This window comes from Athene noctua, chromosome 9, assembly GCF_965140245.1.
Source record: "Athene noctua chromosome 9, bAthNoc1.hap1.1, whole genome shotgun sequence".
In the NCBI taxonomy this organism is placed as follows: Eukaryota; Metazoa; Chordata; class Aves; order Strigiformes; family Strigidae; genus Athene; species Athene noctua.
Window position 1 is genome coordinate 15,236,122 of NC_134045.1, and position 19,172 is coordinate 15,255,293.

The window sequence follows — 19,172 nt, forward strand, 5'->3', positions numbered from 1 at the left end:
AACGTGCTCCTGGTGGGCAGAGTGCAATGCAGTGGCACTGGTCACACTTCATTGCTTTATCTCATATGACAAAGAGAGATGATGTGCTTCAGTCCAGGCCAGAAGATGAAAGCAAAAGGTGGCCATGGAAAACTCCCCCTGCTGCCTAGGAACAGCATAAGGGCTGCATCGTGTGACTTGCTAACAGCACGAAGGGGCAGACAAATAGATTTTCCTCTATATTTATAACCAGCATCATTCTTCCTTTCAGGCCTTTCAGTGCAGGTAGCTGTTTTATATGAAATGAACAATCTTTATAGACGTACCAGAGCCATAACAAGGCTGATTTTCAGCGAGGCTGAGGTATATAACTCTTACAGAATTGTCAGGCTTCTTGCTCAACAAATCAAGCCTAACTTATGATGTTTGCAGTGTAATTTTTATTCCTGTTTGACTAGCCAACTACCCAGTGGTAATAGGATGTTAGAAAAGGGCAGTAGCAATGTTTGTACATGCCATGATTGATAGGCAAACTCTGCATTTTTCATTTATATCTCCTGATTCCAAATCAGTTAAGTTTAGGAAAAATGAAACAAAATGGCAAGAAAAATGCTTGCAGATTGCAGCCCAGCACTCTCGTAGATCTGAGTTCAGCCCACATCTGCTAGGATTGTCTGGAAACATTAAGATATCTAAATGAAAATCAATACTATATGTGCCAGCATTTACTATCAAGAACAAGTATCAAGAGACCTCAGCTAATCAGGCTTTCAAGCTTGTACTTGAGCCATAGTTTGAACCCCAGGGGTGTCCTAATTGGCCCAGACTAATCATAGAAGAGTTAAATTTATAACCAAGAAAGACATCTTGTTTTTCTTACCAGTCATCATTTTGATAGTGAAAGCCTTACCTGTGTGGTAGCGGATGTATGGTGATAGCCACCGGTCATGCAAGAACTGCTTCTCACCTGTCAAAGGTAAACGAAAGACTAATTTACTGTCTTCCATAAAACCAGTCAGGCACATTTAAGCTTTTGGTGGGTATATAGTGCTATCAAACCTTCCACATGAACTGCATATTTTCTCAATTTAAAAGCTCTGCATTTAACCCTCCTGTGCTAGAAGATAGAAGGTTTGTGTTTTAAAGGTAAAAGACCCTCTATGCACTGTGATCTCCTAGCCTAATTTTTTGTGTCTGCTATGGAAATGTATATCCAAATCAAGTTCTGTTGGTGGGACTTTGTTGTTCGTTTTTTTTTTTTTCTTCTTCAGCGAATGCAGATGTGCACAGAAACTAATGCACAGTAGTTCAGTTCATAAGGTACAAACACATGCAAACATATTATTTTTCCTATACTAAAATAAAGTTTCTCATTCTAAAATAAAAGTGTGCATGATATCTCTTTGGAAGACTGTTAAATCATACTGTTAAAAATTATACTGCATCAGGGGATTGGGTTCCTAATATTTGTATGTGGGATGCCAAATGTGAGCAGATTTTATACTATTTTCAACAAATTAAACACAAATATGTAAAATGTTTATAAAACTCAGTCTTCTATTTTGGGCTTATTTTGAGTAACTTAATAATTCTGCATAGATTTCTTTAAACAGAATAAAATAAAGTGATGCATTAATCCTGGAATTGCAAAATCTAATGTTTTTCAGTTTCTTTCAAAAGCATATGTAACATCCCTGGAGATTCACATCTACCAGAAGTTTAATAACATTATTTAGAGTCTTTGTGTCCCATACGTTAGATGTATTTTTAATGTGTACCTCTTAAAACAAAATAAAAAGTTGTCACATATTGTATTCTCTTCTCACCCCTGTTAATGGTTTCCTAGACAGTGCTATCATGGAAACAACATGGCATGTTGTGATCAAGGAAACCTTATTTCTCACATGGCATGATGTTTCCCTTGGATTCTCAACTCCCACTAGTGCTTGCTGTGAAATTTTGTCAGTTCTTTTACCTTTAAGGATCTCTCTTGTCCTCCATGTTGTAAGCTACTGTGTTATCTTCCTGAATCAGTCTTCCTGTCTTCTTTGCTGCTTCACCTCCCAATTCTTATGGAACAAGAAGGCTATCTTCATCTTCCCCTTCAGTCCCTATGCCTGATAACTTACCGCTGTCTCACTGTGTAGCACAGAACAAGGTAATGAACAAAACAAAGCCATTAGTGAATTTCAGCAAAATCCACACAAATCCACCAAGGGGCAGAAAGGGAAGTAGAAGTCTCTCCAAAACAATTCTATTATTTGACTTTTTATTTCTAGCCTGGATACTACATATGCCAGTCATCAAAAAACTACCAAAACCATCCTAACCATCAATACATAGAATTAGGTTCAAAAATACCTTCTTCCTTTGCTATATCTCTGTTTTTTCCCCTTCAAAAATTATTTCAATATTAATCAAAACTACTTAGTACTTCTTTGTATCTGCAGAACTCTTTTTGTACAAACTCGTGATTTCTCTTTACCTGAAACAAGACTTCACTATCCTTTCTTTTCAAATACATAATAAAATAATAACAATTCTTACACCAACACAATTTTCCCCTTGTACAAAATAACAGCTTTTACAAGGAGACTTCCCGACTCTGACACACATCCTTTAATAAATCCTTTTGGAGTGGTTTAGGAGACTAACATTTCAAATTGTCCTCTCTGCTTCCCCACCAGAAGTTGTCACACTTGTTCAAAAGAAAAATTTGCTCTGCAGCTGCTCCGCTTCATTAACAGTGGAGGATTTTTAGTTTCGAACTAACATGTTTGACAGAGAACTAAAATATCATTTAGGTGCAGTAACATTTTCGCTTCTGCTACCCTTGTCAAAATGGCAGTGGCTTCTGGCAAAGAGGAGCTATGGGAGGAGCAAAGAGGAGCTAATGTGTTAGACCACCTTACCAATCTACATTCTACTGCATTGCCCTTATCCTGTCAAATTGCTTTTGTTTTTGCTATCCCTTGAATTCTGCTATATTGCTCTGCTATCTATAGCCTTATTCCAGATGTGAAGAAAGACACTTCAGCACCAGGAATCCATTGCAAAAAACATCCTATCTCCAGCAAACTTGAGTTAAAATACTGGTCCAAAGGAAATCAACAGTGGAAACTAAACTGAATTCAGTGGAATCAGGATTTTATTCTGCATACTTCATGATATTACTCCGATTTGAGCCCTTATATAAAAGCTAGGTGTAAAGAACCACCTTTGTACACATCTAAGCTGAACTGAGCAGAAACTGTTGCCAGTGGAGGTCCCTGTCATCCATAGGTACAGAGATAAAAAGAAACACAAATTTAGCTTTTTAGGAAGAAAAAAGTAACACCAAATACCTCTGGATACTTGCAGCATTACAAGGCAAAAAGGTCAAGTAATAACTATGTTGTTCAAGGGTCTTTTTTCACCCTGTTTTGCAGCTTTCTTGGGCTACCTCATCACATAGAGGTTGATGCATAAGGAGCAGATCATGACTGCCCAAAAGCCACAAGGACTACTCCCTTTTCAGCATCCTCTGTAACTCTATTGAGGGTAGTAAGTCCCAGGAGATGGAGGTCTTAGTTATAAAAGAGGAGCACTGTACCAACCTGCTGGAAGAGAAGACTTCTACACATAGTAAATGAAGGGTATACGAGTCCTCTGCACAGGTAAGAGCAAGGCCCAAGTCACCTTAAACTCTCATTGAAAAGATGATTGATTCTGCTCTATTTTGCTTCTTTCAGCAAAACATTGCAGGATATTTTCTCTGCTGCTTGCCTCCAAGTTTACTGTATTTGTTTGCCAAGTGCTGCAGTTGTCAGATGAACATGAACTCCCCCTGATGGTGCACACCTATTTTCCTTGGGATGTAAGTCTTCTTTTTCACTAGCAATACAAACCACAAAAACACATATAATTCTACTTATTTTCATATGATATTGAATGAAACAATTTAAAGGTTATGCCAAATTAACAATCTTTTCTTGGCAATTTCACAGTGGGATTGTATGCCAACTTCTGTTTAACAAGCAATGTTATTAACAGAGAAAATAAGAAGTTTTTTTGTTTCTGCTTTGATTTGCCTACTTGAATCTTCTGGTATAGTGAATGTTCCAATGTATAGATGTACCCAAAAACCTAACAAAGGCAGAACAATTGCATTATTTCCATAAGAATAATGTGCTCAAGTTTTAGACAGTTTAGAGTTTGGTTTGGTTTTTTTTAAAATATATTAAAATCAATATTCAAAATAGAGCTTCAAGGCACAAGCTTCATATTATCCTCTAGACTGCACTGTCACACACTCCAAGAGCTGAATTTTCCATGAAGACCTCACCTCTTAGTGCTATTCAGAAGTAGAAATGAATTAGAAATAAGATTTAACTAGTCAACAGATTATTCCCCTGGCACAGGGAATGCACTGCTGCTAATGTGCCAGCACTCCTACTGCCACCCACCATCTCAGCATATGGGGTGTGTCAGGAGTAAAAAGGCAGCAGAACAGCACATCACTGTCTCTCCTCCCCCGTACAGCTCAGTTAAGTCACCAACACTACTGGCAGCTCTTAGAATTGCTTATCAGCAATGCAGAGACTACAAGGTCAAGGATGAGCACAGTAAGGGAATGACACTCCCTCTTCACCCTGGGTTGAGCATCAGCCCCTGACTCTAAATATCCTCATTAATTCAAGAGAATATTTTGTGTGATATTCATTCAAAAACAAAATTTAAAAAAAAAAATGTTTATGCTACTCGTCGTGGAGTATACAACCAAATCACAAATTATCTGACACCTCCTGCTCTTCTGTTTCTTTCTTTAGCTTTTCTTCCAGTGCTGTTGCAACTCAGTTCAACTCTTTTTCACATCAATCCCTTTTCTTATTATTTTTGCTAAAGCAGAATCCTTAAACATTCTGTATTTGTTTGGGGCTTTCTTGAGTTGTACAGATGGGTTGTTTCTTTGGAATTAAATAAGGATGATTTGGGCATTAACACTTGCCATCATTCTGTGATGTGCTCTTATAATTAGCCCAGTTGTGTCACGTTCTTTTCAAAAATTAATCTCAGTTCTCCATTGTTACCTCTCCCCTTTCACCAGATCCGACCTTTATTTCTCTCTCTGCGTGTATAACTGTAAGATGTCTTCTAAAGTTGCTCTCTATACTTGCTTTCTACAATCCAGCAAGTTTGATCATAGAGGACATATTGTAGAGGCTCCACAAATGAGCTCAGTGACCAAAAGCTGCCTTGTATCACTGACTGGACTCTTGCAACAGGCCAGATTTCAACTTGTATTTAGAGCAGGTAGAGTTCATGACACCTCTCAAAAGTAATGGAACTTCTACTGCTTGTTTGTTTGCATTCAATGTGTCCTGGGCATGGGAAAGATTCTTTATGAGCTACTAATATATTCATTAATGAAAGGCACAGTAAATCTGAAAGATTACCAACCTTTGTTAAACACAATCCCAAAAGATGAAACAAGCATAAAATAGAAGCTATATTCTGCTGTTCTTTGCTGAAATCTGTATATTTTCAGCTTGTATTGTCCTGAAAAGTGAGGTTTTCTTCTTGGCCATGTAAAATGGGGACTCCCAAAAAGGTCTCAATAAAAGCTTTTGTCTCACTGCATTCCCGAAGGCAAGGAAGACATTGTCTTTCACAGCTCCTGGAAGACTGAAATGAATTATTAAAGAACAGATACTAAAGTACCTAGATGACTCAGCAAAAAGGATAAGATATTACATAAAAAGGACAGTGTAAGTTTAATGGCATCATTAGGTTTCAGAGTTAACAATTCATTAATTAAATTTAAATAAAGTATCTTTTCCTTTTACCTTTATGATCGAAGACTAATATGAATTTGAAACATTTCCATTCCAAAAGTATAGGCAAAAATATGAGATATTTTTAATGGAATCTAAGATTTTACAGGAGTTGATGGTATATAAAAATGATCATTCTCTAACTGCAGCCTTGAGAGCTGACTTCTGGGTGAGAGAAAGTATTTGTTCTTTCCTTTAAGGCTTTTAGTAAGAAGTGCAAATAGTGTTCTTTGTAATACTCTAGAAAATTAATGGTGTCTATCAGAATAATTTTGTATTGGGCAGTAAACTGAAAATAACTGAATGTCAAGTAATGACTGCAAAGTGACAAATTTCCTATGATAATACCACTTTCCTAAATATTCATTTAACACTTTCATAAAAATACTAACAACAACTTTATTAAAGTGAATTTTACTCTGGATATTAGCTGTCATGTTGTGGGTTTACTCCATTTCATAGAATTTGTCCGAGTCTAAAAATTATTTTGAAAAATTTTTTTGTCTTTACTTCTCATAGCTTCTTATAAATTCATTCTTTGTTCTTTGTCCTTTACCTTAAAATTTTTATCTTTGACTGAACAAAGGCTCCACACCAAAGACTCAATTTTTTCAAAGCAATCCTTAGGCAGCTGAACTTTGCAAGTAACCAGCATTTCTGAAAATCAAATTCTTTCTTCTCCAGGCAATGCCTATATGATGTTACATCAATTTAATTTGCACAGTCTAATCATACTGATTTAGCTACCTATATATCAAACTGAAGTGCAGCCACACCACTTTGCAGTGCCAGCAGAAGGTACTTCTGCTGTTAATCATTGCAAAGCGCAGTACTTGGTTTGAAATACCCACTCAGTACACAGCCCATGGTGCAGCGTTCCATTCCTCAGCCCTGTCCTCCCCATCCCTGCTAGCTGCTCAGGCATGTTGCTCACAGATTGCCTCTCCTCTTGTGGGTAACTAATGTCTTCCGTGATTTCCAGGTTCAGCAGTGGCATCACTTGCAGAAATCTTTCTTTACAGCCAGGAGATAGAGAGAACAAGTGACACAAACATCCGTTTTTCAGTATTTCCATTGTGTTGACTTTATTTTGCCTCATTACCAACTCCAGGACCATCTCCCCTTCTTCATTTGATCATTCCAGTCTTTGAAGAGCCAACCATTCAGAGCTGCAAAGAAAGATCGATCTTTGTACGGTTCACGCAAATCCAGGAAACCTGCAAAAACTTCTACCTCATATATTTTTAAAAAATAAACCTTCTTACCCCTAAGCATCACAGGAAGACAGACAGGGAGAAATGCAGAGGTGAAGCAAGAGTGCTAAACAGCAGTTCAAAGAGTGGAAAAAAGAAACCGTAAGGAATGAGTAGATGTGAATCAGAATAATGGAGTTACTTCATTTCCAGGGAAGGTTACTCACAGTCACCCAAGATGCCTTTTAAGAAAAACTCTAATGTTATATCTCTTTGCAGAGAAGGTAGAATATTCTGGGTTCAAACGCCTGCAGACAGCTAAATTCAGTGTTACAGAAGAAAAGAAGAGAAAAAAAAAAAAAAAAGAGGAATAGCTTTGACCCCTTCAAAGTATTTTCTGCACTTCTCATATTACAATTGGCATCAAACATGAAATTACTAAGGCTTTTCATCACTTTCTTCTTTTCATTAAAAATGTCCTTGGCTGCATTGAGTTTAAAATATCACAATGCTGAAACAAACCAAAAATTTCTTAGTAATAGCAGTCTGAATGACAGAATATTAGCACCTTTATCAAACGGGAAATGAACACAACACTGAATTGCACATAGTTTTTACAGCAGATTTGACTAAAAAAATCATCGTTCATTAAGCTAGTATTATAGGAGAAATGTCTCTACAGTTTGAAACGTAATTAAAAAGTTGACAGGATATACACTTGTAGTACCCATCACTGCAACTCACTGACTTTTGCATCTTTTTGTTGATGTTTGGTTTTTGTATGCTCTGGTTAAAAACTATAATGTCATTACTTGCTGGATGGCTTCGTTTTACATTCACTAGGTTCACAATCTTCTCATTTTACCTTTGCACATCACCACAGGCATTTTACAGTAGTATGATAATAGACCACTGATTCTCTTAAATAGCACGCTTTCCAAAAAGCAATGGTCTTGATGTATTTATAACATGCAGATATACAATAAAGACACTGTACAACATACGGGTATTTCCTTCCATTGAAACAATCCTCTTAGAAATACTTTCAGAGGGCTTTCAAGTAACCTTCTACATTTCATTTTGAAAAGGGGGAGGGAAGAGAAAATTTCCACATTGTGGATTCAGTCAGGCGGAGGACATGACTTGTGCAATCCTAATAAATCAGAGCATTCCCGTGTGGCAGAAGCAACAGGGGAATAGTGTAAGAGCAGTGCTGCATGTTGACCTAAGCAAGAGCTTATCGAGAAATGATGTCCTCTTAAACAGACTCCTGTAGAGATGTTCTGCATTTCCTCTGACAAATTGTAAGTGCCCTGACTGTAACATTCCTAACAAAATAGGGCTGATTTAGCAATGCACAAACTGCCCATTATCCTACTGCATAAAAAGGCCATTTAAAGCAAAGCCTTAGGACACTGGCCCATTGGAAACAGTACATCTGAAAAATTACCCCCATCTTGTGCCACCAAAGCTGTTAACTACCCTAGGGAATATACCTCATTTACAATACAGACAAATGTTAACTTTAATGAGTTTAAAAACTGCCATTTTTCTTGCATGACTTTGATAACACTTTAAATCTTAAGCAAATATTTTGGCTATGTTTTCACCTGGAATACCATCTAACTGATATTGCTACTGCATTTGTTTTCAGTTGCCCTTGTCTTTCCCTCATTCAAATTATAATGATGTGTAAAAGTGCAATTAAAAAGTACATCCACTCCAAAACAATGCTGAAAAGATTAAACAATCTATTTTAACAAACCACTCCTGTCTGAAAACTTTGCATGCCAAGACCACTACTTGTCATTATCTTCCCAAGAGATGGAGTACCTTTTAAAAAAGTATCTCTAATGAGATCTACAAATCCATGTGCAAGACAGCTTACTTTATTGTGTTTATAAAGATAAAAAAAAAAAAAAATTTAAACAGGTTATGGCTCTTGGGACTGATAAAAACACAATGGGGGTAAGGCCATTCGGAAATGTTAATAAAAGTTTTCATAAAATATGATGACTCTCAAGGAGTAATGTTTCGGCATAATAAACAACTATGAAAGTGTATTTCCTGCAAAACACTCAGTTTTTCTTTACCTAGTTGACTCTCCAAATGCTTCATTTGTCCTGTTGGTGGACATTTCTAGCTGTTTGATAACCCATCTGGGATGGCATTACTATTAGCTGATGCAGCATCTTTGCCTGAACTTCACCCATTCTTTTACAAGTTTCACTGAAAGGGAAGAACATTCACCTGCTTTAACCATTAAGTCCTCATTTTAAGATTTTAATGTCTGCCAGTGAGCGACATCCAAGAAAGCCTTATTCTAACCATACAAGGGGAAAATCTGTTCAAACACTGCAAGAGTGATGCCCTTCTCAGAGCATAGTTTTCATGACAAGAAATTGTGGGAAATATAGCAAGAACAGGTGACACTTCTGAAGCTAATTCTGTACCAGTAACGTGTTCCACTATGTTTATACTCCCTATCATCTTCTGTTCCTTTAGCCTGGTGTTCTGTTGCTCCATATCATTAGCCACAAGCTGAAAGAAAATGCTTTTTTCCAAGTAGAATTTCTTAGACAACAAGTCAGATTACCTTAATGAAATAAACATCAAATATTGAGTTTTCATGTTCAGAAAAAGTACTTAGGATAAAGCCAGTGTCCCCCCTATCATATTTTCCCCACCTGTAACCAGCTTTTAAAAACCATAATTTAAGACCAATTTCTGTATGCACAGAAAATAGGCCTTCAAGCATGTAACTTCATTAATTGCAGGCTATCAACACCTATGTGTGTATTCAATACAGACACAGGCATTTTTGACTGTAGGCAAAATTTTGTCTTAAAAAATTGTTACTAAGTATTTAATGATTTTAAATTCATTTGATAAGTCAGATAACACATTTTAGCACATTAAAAACAATAAAATAAATTGAGAAACTAGAAACTGATTATCATGTCAACCTTGGACACAAAGGATGAGAGATTCTCAAAGTTGATTCTGAAAGTACTCTGTGCACAAACACGTCAATTTAAAATAAAACGGTGAATGCTGTATTAGTTTGAGACTCACAAAATTGATATTTCAAAACAAACTAAAGTCATGTAAATAATTATAATATTTCAGTTACATAATTTATATAGTTTTCAGCAGGAAAGAAAAACTTACATAAATTTAAAAACAGGTCTGGGTCAAAAGCACAAGAGGTCTGAGTTTCCAAAACAGCAGTTGCTAACCTGGCTAATATAAAGGTACACTTTTTAAGCTGTCCTCATGAACACCAGGTTTCAAGCCCTGCATCTCAACAAGAATGCAAATATTTCAGCAGCAGAATAGATCCATTCAGTTTAAGACCTCATAAATTCATGTCATATAATACAATCAAAATTTGCAATTGTCACACAATAATATCACTGAGTAGTGAATCAGCCTACATACTTAAATGTACGTTTTTGTTTAATATTTTACTTATCAACATTTCTACAGTCAAAATAACTTTATTTGCAAAAAGATTACATACACAACTTTTATTCCATGAAAAATAACATATCACTAATTTGAAGAGAACAGATCTAAGATTAGCTAGGCAAACACCATTTAGTCATTTCCTTCTAAAAAAAATCAGGATAAATTAATCCGGAAACATTAATATAGATATGTATTAAGGTTAATCAACCACAGACTCAGAAGTCAAGAAGTGAAGTTTATGGTATATATACAACTTTAATTTTTTCACACATCTTTTCTGAAATAACGAACAGAACCAAAAAACTAAGCAACGTAAAATATTAACATTTTGCATTAATCTCAGATTTATTACTAGTCAGCAGATAGCAACTGCATGTCTTATGCCAGTTACAAAGCCATTTACTTGGTCCACGCATTTCTCTGTAAATTCAGGTTTGATTCCCAAACTGAGATGCTCTACCTATGTCCCTGCACAGAAACCAGGTAACTATTGAAAGACACAAGCTCTGTAGGCATGACACTGGTGGGAAGGATTGCTTTTCCTATATTATATTATTTTATTTTTCAGAAGACAGAAAAGGCAAGGTGAGGATACTTGAGTTACTGTGTGTCAGCTTTGCCTCAAGCTACTTTATAGTAATGGAGCTTTGCCCATGATACCAGTATATGGTTTGCGCTGGTTTTGCTTTCTTAATCCCTTACCACTAACGTTCTTCCCCTTTTCTTTTGGTATCCTTCACCATCAGAATTTCTTTAGCAAAAACCAAAGATTTCTATAAGCATAACTAGATGAAAGATATATCAGACAGGACAGGCAGAAGCAGTACAGAGGCAATACAGAGTTGAGACAAACCCATTTCAGGTTCCTCCTGGTTTCCCACTAGGGAGGTAATCCCCAACTACAAGGTTTCACTGCCCTTTCCAAGCCATCACACTATGCACTAGCTCAACTGTTTTAAAAGAAAGCTAGAGCACTGTACGGGCAAAATTTTATACCACCAAGCTATTATCAAACTAATACAAAAACAGCATCTGTATTTTACACCCTGATCTCTATATGTAAGGCCAGATTCTGACAGGACACAGACCTGAAACGGGTGATATATGCAAGATCCATGTGCTATTGTGCTGCCTCCTCATCAGTGCACCTTAAGAGGGAAGCAGCCCTGAACAGCCCTTGCAACACACTTGAAGGGGATGTGATGGGCAGTACCACTTTTGCTGGCCTGGTTCTGTCAGCCAACATGGAGCAGAGAGAGACGTCGTGAACCTTATTTCTGCCTCCCCCACCCCTTGGAGACCATCCATGCTAACACCAGTGCTAGTTTCAAATAGCCTTTGCCCTCAGGGATTGTAAAAACAAAGACGAAAAAGAAAGCAATTCAGAGGAAACATTGGGAAGCCTACTTGCACTTGCTCTTACAGGAACTGCAGCAGTTGTCTAAACCTTTATCTTTTACTGTAAGATCACGGAAGCGAAGACTTTGCAGAACATTTCTTGTTCTTTTCAAAATTACGAGGCAGTATATAAAACCTCAGTAGAGCAAATTCGCAGCCACGACTCCATCGGAGTGTTTTGGAACTACATCTGCATTAGTTTGTGGCCAGGTACAATTTAAAGGAACATCAGCTCACAATTACACTAGTTGCCAACAATTCCCAATTATGTTGGTGCAGGCCACTCCCAGACATGTGTCATCTCCTCTCACCACAGGACAAGAATCAGAGTTATGTAACAGAACCATTTAGGGGCTAAATCCACCAGCTTTATGAGAGTTTAGTACAAAGCTTCTACAATAGACCAAGGAGTGGAGCCCCTGTATCACCAGGCACATGAGAGTGATGTCCAATTTAGATTAATTTCTCAATCCTAATCTAACTTTTTCTCATTTCCAAATACTTCTCAGGCCTTCGTATCTACTTCTTCTAGTCTTTTGTTTAAGATAATATGTATACATGCTGTGTCACCTAGCTTCCTTAGCCTTGGACAAAACCAGCCAGAATGTAAATAATACAGATAGATACTCATGGTACATGTTTATGCAGACTGAACAGACATGGCAGTAAATGCAAGCTTAGCTTTTGTTTCTAGAACCCATGATGGAGGTTTGAAGCTGCCCCCAGAACACAAAAGTGTTGCTTTGCATATTTTGTTTTTCAAATGGAAGTATGTATTATTTCAGTATTAGAAAGGATTTTTATGCTTTGTAACAAAACACTGAGACACAGAAAGGAACTGGAGATTACTGACTGTTAGCCTAAAGATTTATGAAATACAGAAATAAAACCTTCATGAAATAAAAGTTTCTCTTACAAGCTTTGAGTCGTTAATCAATTAACAGAATTTATTGGTTGAAACAGATCCCTGTGTCTGGTATCCTGTTTCTTCCAATACTCACTAGTAAAAGCAAACTAAAAAAGTTACATACTAGCTTTGCTGAGATGAGAGAACAGCTGTTTGATGTTCTGTTTTATAAAAGAGGCCGAGAGAGTGTATTTGTTGTGGAATTAATTGGTCCAAATTAAGCACATACTGTTTTTCCAACTTATGGTAGGAATCTATGTGATTTAATAAATATGATAAATAGTTTGTGAGAATAACAAAGGATGATTCTGGGCCACCCCTGTAGTGCACAGACTGTCAGCAGAGTGTGGGTAACTATCATTTCAGCAAAGAAAGAAAGGGTAGAATCTGGCAGAGTTAAAATTTGAAATGTTATCTCATCTTAAAAGAGAATAAGCTAACAACTATCCTGCAAAAATCTTTCCTCTAAAACAGCAGCCTGAACCAAAGGAAGCATCTTCACCTCTTGAAGAAAAAAACCAAAACAATTGGCTGTCCAATAACAACATATTTTAATTTGTAATATTTAAATTGGTAATGAGGAAGGTGTTTTGTCTGAATTTCCATTTCTTTCAGGGCCTAATTATGAAAGACAGAAAAAAAATGTGCTATGCACTCTCTTTCACATCTCATTACATTTATTCAGCTTTATTACTAATTCTTTGTTAATATAATTTTCACCCTGGGAACTACATTTTTTGTCTAGTTACCCTGATACATGAAACCCTTAAAGCAGGAAGTCCTTGATCACCACATCATATTTCTCATGGTATTTTAAAATGACACTCACCATATTGTAAGAAGTAGGTTCTATCAGCAGGCTGCTCTCTGGAGGTGTTCTTTCTCTCTCTCTCTCTCTCTCAGGTGCCTTAAAGAAGTTTTATCTAGCATGGTGGCCTAGAGAGACGGGGAACAGAAAGAGAATTGAAATGCTCACATAGGTGTGTAATCCATCCCTTCCCACCTCAGGTTCTGCTGTGGTACACTGTACATTAGCAGCATGGCATGGCAAATTAAATGATGTGGCAGCGAACTTTAACCCCCAGTCTCTTAATCCTGCCACTTGTTAGAGATGGAAACTGAAGAAGCAGCGTTTACAGCGCCACATCTACAGTTAGTTTATACAAGTTCAGTAAGCAGGTCCCTTAAGGAGCTAAAAGAGGAAAACTGCAGCAAATGTGCATGCACTCACAATGAAATACCAGCCCAGAGGACAAGCGCTGTAATCCCACCAATGATGTTCCAAACCCATGATGGCTACCAGCCGACAATACCCACAGACCTCAATCCATTTTTATTGTATTCAGGCTGCAGTGTTATATTTCCTGCCTCCCCTTAGCACCACACATACAGTGTACTTGAAAACAAAAATCTATAATATTGATCCCACAATGTCACCACAATTATTCTTTTGAAACAGCCATTGAAAACAAATTACATCTGCACTGCCTTTTCATCCGATTGCTCTGGGTGAGCAATGCTCACTGTAGCCGCTAGCATTTTCAGTGTTAGCACTGTGTCACTAAAGACAGCACAGGAAAAATAAAAAAAAAATAAAAAAGTCAGGGAAAAAAGAAAGCATCAGTAACATATTTAAAAGGAGGCTGGAGGAGGGGGGAGCTATCAAATTAACCAGACCACAAAAAGCTCCTCTAACCTGATGCAACATTTAAGTCTCTTAGTTTTATGTATACAAATCAGGATGATGCTGGAACCATACAGTAGCCAGTTTTCCCCCTGACAGCACATAACGTTGGCTTTTTCCTGCCCAGTAAGCCATATACAGTTGTTTCACTAATTAAATTGACAAAGATTCAAAGAGGGTCTCATTTTCAGGTAGTCCATTTAATACCTTGTGATGACAAAAAGTATTATTTGAAGCAACATGATTTTAACCTCATGTAACATAATTCTATTGACAAACTGTAAGACTTTCTTGACAAGGGAGAAGTGATTAACACAGAAGTGATGACCGTGGAACAAACCCACCCACATTCAGATTAAAACAGCGACACAACTAAATTCGAAGGAATCTGTCCAGAGGACGCAGAGGCCTTTCGGCACAGATAGCAGGAATATCCAGACAAGGGAGAGAGGAGGAGGAGGGAGAAAAGCCCACCTTCTTTAATTCTAGTTTTCCAATACTTATTAATTTTTATCCCAGTAATGATTTTGCTCACAAACATGAATCATCAACTCAAGGAATTGTAGTGACCCCCATAGCATACACAAACCAGCATAATTTTATAGAGAAAACAGTCAGCAAATGCTACCTTTCATGTGCTCGTTAATGGTCTGGTTTGGAAAAATATATACCTCACCAACAATTAATATTTTTGCCACCATGGTGGTTGGCCAAGGGAAAGTGCTTTTGTTAAGCTGTGACCACACAAGTCACAGTGGTGGGTTCCTGCAGCGGGGAAACGATAACTTTGGAGTATTAAGAAAACCAATAGCCTTGTTGACATGAACATGGGAGTCTAACCCCTGAAGCCTCCTGATATGAAGCATTGATTTTTCTGTCTGGGTACAGTTCTAAAGCCATTCATTCTCTATGGTCAGGACTCACAGGGCCAGAGGAAAAAAAAAATCTGTTCTTTCCACTTTTACCTCCAGGCAAAGTTGAGGAATAAATTCTACATTTTGAGGGATGATTTGTTCAAGCCATGTTTAGTAGAAGCTTATTGCATAAAAAAACATTTTGTTTCCTTGACCCTTGCAACCTGTGACCACTTATTCTTTTGTGCACCCTCTTCACAAGATAACAGCAGGAGAAAGTGCCTAGAGAAAGCACCCCTGGTTACTTGTTATTCTCCAAATAATATCACCAAGCTTACTTATTATTCCTCAAATAATACTGTCATGTTCACTTGTCATTCCTCAAATACCACTGCCAGCTGACTTGTTATTTCTCAAATGCTTCCATGCCTACTCGTTATTCTGCCTCATGTAATTACTACATCTCTTACTTGTTATTCCTTCTCATATACTACTGCTGGGCTGTACTTGGTTATTGCTCATGTACTACTGATATGCCTCTTTGCTATTTCTTTTTTACCACTTATTTGACATGTTGTACCTCTTCGAGAAAGAAATAATATCACTCTGTATATTTTTGCAACCCATACACTGACTCCCTGTTTCCCCTGCACCCTTGTTGCATTCATTTAGTAGCTACTGCAAATACACACCGAAAAACACCGAACCCTCTTGTAGAAGAAACAACAGTTCCACAGTTTGGAGTGAGAGCAATACATTCCATTGACTTTAAAAATGTAAAAAAAAATTTAAAAAGAAAAAAAAAAAAAAAAGAAAGAAAAAAGAAAATTAAAGTGATGATAAAGAAAATAATCCTTTTTCCCCCTCCCCACCAGGATGTGCAACCACACAATGGGATGCTTCCTGCTCTGGTGACAGAATGCTGAGCCAGTTTTTGCTGTTTGTCTCTTGTTTTCAAAGAAACAAAGCAACAGCATTAGACAGGAGATGCCAGTGTTACAGAAGGCTAATGTTTGGACACTGAACTTGCTCTCCCTTTCAGCTGGCAACTAGTTAATTGATTTTTTTAATGTAAATAAATATTCAAATGCAGTAACACACAATCATCTCTAAGGGACGCATAAAATATCAATGTCTACAAACAGGCTGGTGTCTTTACACAGGTGTATATGTATACACATACACTTCAAAAACATGAAAACACCTCTGAATATCTATCTAAATCTCTCACAGAGTACACACTCTCTACATGAGTATGATAATTTTCACAAATATGTATCTACCTATACACACATACACAGATTAATCCTAGACAATCTCCTGTGTTACTATTGCAGAAGTATGCTTATATTATGTTACAGTATGAATATGTTTGTATATTTATTATTAAAATACTTACTGTTACGCCTTTTGAAGTAGATGGACAAATGATTTAGGAGTAGAAATGGACTAGAAACAAAATTAATGCAAATAATGTGTTGATTTTTTTTTAGCTTGATTAGCCAAGCCAATGGAAAATTCTAGAAAACGTATACAATTATTTTAACTGTCATAGACTGGCAATTGTAATTGACATGATTTGTACGAGATGCAGTGTAATAACTGAATATATTAAAAAAAAATCTCATGGCTTGATTACCAGGAGAACATTACTAGTGCCACAATATTATTAACAACACAATTATCATGGCATCCCTAGGACACGCTCTTAGCACTTCAATGCATTAGCGAACCTTTGCTAACGAAGAAAAAATTAAAGTACAGCAAATTTCAAAGCACCAGTTGTACCCAATATCATTAAAAATTTATAAAACTTCCCCTGAACATGACAAGTGTTTGGTTTAAATGAAGATCAGCCATAAGAAGGAACAGAAATCTTGTTATTCTTTGTCTCTTTCTCTCCCTCCTTTTCTCTTTCTCTCTTTCTCTCAGACCTCCCCCAACCACCACCACCTCAATCCAGCTGAAATATGTAACCATTACAGAGTGACAGTTTGACACACAATGACCTGTCAGAACATTCATCTCTCAATGTTTTATTTTAGTGAGGAGCCAAACTGCAGAAAAAATAAGCAAGTTGTTTCAAGGCTTGGAATGAGATCAAACATTTCTGGCATCCCCACTTACCAGACCTTTGATTTACAATGGATCTGTCAGAGGCTGATTAGACAGTGTGTGTTTAAAAACCTATAGATGTTCCACAATTGCACGAGCTCTCCCCTTCCCTTCAGAGAGCATTTCTGCTCTTTGTTTGAATGGAGAGAATAAGCCAGGTTACATCGCAGAACGTTACACCTTGCAAGTGGAAAACACCACATGCAAAACTGCAGGCAGCTGCAATTAAATCCTTTAGGTAGGAGCATTCGGATTCTCTACTAAAAGAAAGCTGTAGCTCTCCATACTCTGTAATATTCGTTATGCCAATTTCTATTACCTTTTCCTTCCAGGCCTAAAGTTATAATAGTCTGCAGAGAAAATATACCCAGGAACTGCTGCAATCTCCGCATATTTTCAGTAATGTTCAAAGGCGACATGCAGCTAAAAATTAGTCAGACAAAAAAGTGCAGGTGGCAAAAATATTCCCACACTGTAACATTTTTTGCTCATAATTGCAACTAGGGAAAAAAAAAGCTAGAAATATATTGTTTCTATTTGTACCTAGAACAGTTGCAGAAAGAGCAGCAGGATTTGTGCCTGGCATTAGAATGTGTAATTCCTTAACACTATATTGTGGCATATGGTTCACTGTAGCAAATTATGAATACATGTGTTTGGAGAGCTTTGGTAGTAAATTTGGGCTTTGTACATCTACAACAATGCCCAAATCTGACAAACGTAATTTATGTAATATTAAGTTAATACAGTATTATGAAATTAGCTCACTGTAGTAAAGCTGTAATTTTTAAATGAAAGACAATACGATGAAATGAAAACATTAGCATTTTGTGAAAGGTAGAACAAATCTTCCAAAAGTCTGCTTTGTAATTTATTATAATGCAGTGTTTATGACTTCCAGTATATTTAAGATATGGCATCCTTTAACAGCGCAGTACAACTACAATGCTGTTCAGAATGATCCCAATCTTTCACCCTCTCTCAGGCAATGCTCTCAATTTAAGACAGACTTTTGAATGAATACTGCCTCTGACTAAGGCAGCGGCAAGTTGGAATTCTGAGATCTGGTTCCCATGATGCTCCTTATGGGTTCAGCACCGCACTTGCTCCATGTGGAAAATTCTGATCAAGCTGATAAGGCTGTAGGAACATAGACTATGACTCTGCGTGTGAGACTATTCAAGATATGCAATGGTATTTTTCATATCCATATATGTTACCAGGAAGAGGGAAAGTAATAAAAGCATTACAATGTGAGCCCCTTACCTTCTAGGAAATTGCGTATGTTGAAACATGCAATTTTGTGCTTTTAAGGGAAAGAGGAGAAGAAATTAGCCAGAGTGGGAGTCCAAAATGAAAAAGAAAAAAAGAAAAAAAAAAAGAAAAAAAAATGTGTTGAGGTCATCCCACAAGAACCTGAAGAGATGCATTGTTTCTGATTTCAACTTTCTGAAGAAAAAAGAGATCATAAAGCAAAATGCGTATTACTATTATAAATCTGCAGAGAATTTATGTTATACTTCTCTAAAAAGATATAACCACTGAGGGATGCCATGTAGGCATTTCTAGTATGCCTCCTAGTATGCCTCTAGTATGTCAGGATAACAGAAATTGTCATCCCAATACAAAAAGTCCTTTGGCTCAGTCAAGGCCTCACTTCTAATATTTAGTTTGAGGGTGGGTTTTTTTTCAGAGAACATGATTTCAAGGATTTCTGAGGTTTTACATGTCCTAAACAGCAAAACATCCTATCAAAAT